At 36.9% G+C, this 696-nt stretch overlaps 1 pseudogene; it reads right to left on the bottom strand.

Moving 5' to 3' along the window:
• Positions 1 to 410: 410 nt before the first annotated feature.
• LOC103523614 lies at positions 411 to 623 on the bottom strand (annotated as a pseudogene).
• Between the last annotated feature and the right edge of the window lie 73 nt (positions 624 to 696).

Genomic DNA, 696 nt, shown 5'->3' with positions numbered 1-696 from the left:
GAGCTCATATATTTAAGCTCTAAAAAAAGCTCATATATTAAAGCTCTGCCACATTAAAGGCCATATTAAAAAATTTTATAATATCAGATTATAAACTAAAATCTAATTCTAAAAATAAAAAAAAGCTGGTTTCCAACAAATTCCTTTGGGATATATTCTCGGTAGAACGGGCTATCACCATTTGATGTGTAAGAAGACCGTCGTTCTAGATTCATCATCGAATAATTCCAAATAAAAACTACTTTAGTTTTCCTACAGGTAACCAAGACAAACTTTGCCTCTATGTGTGTCCAAATACTTAATGGGGACTTTTGAGACAAGAAAAACTGTTTTTACATGTATTTTTCCTATGGCGCACATTAAAAGTGGACACACTGTAGAAATTGACCCCATGTAGTAATCAGTTATACTTGAATTGAAAATGGGGGACTACTCACCAGTTTGCCGGTCTTCCTGCGTCCAATGGGGAGAGCGTAGTAGGTTTCGTACCACTGTCGGAATGGGGTGGCATCAATGACAACAATGGCGTTCTTCACCAAAGTCTTGGTACGGACCAGCTCGTTGTTACTGGCATTGTACACAACATCAATGATACGGGTCTTTCTGGTGCAGCCTGTGTGAAATAAAAAATTAGTTTAAAATGATACCATTTCATTAACTATCTCTTTGACATGATGATGTACCTAACACTTGGGC

The sequence above is a fragment of the Diaphorina citri genome, unplaced genomic scaffold (genome assembly GCF_000475195.1).
Source record: "Diaphorina citri unplaced genomic scaffold, Diaci psyllid genome assembly version 1.1 scaffold29208, whole genome shotgun sequence".
Taxonomy (NCBI): Eukaryota; Metazoa; Arthropoda; class Insecta; order Hemiptera; family Psyllidae; genus Diaphorina; species Diaphorina citri.
The sequence above is the reverse complement of the archived record's forward strand: the minus strand, read 5'-3'. Positions and strand labels throughout refer to the sequence as shown.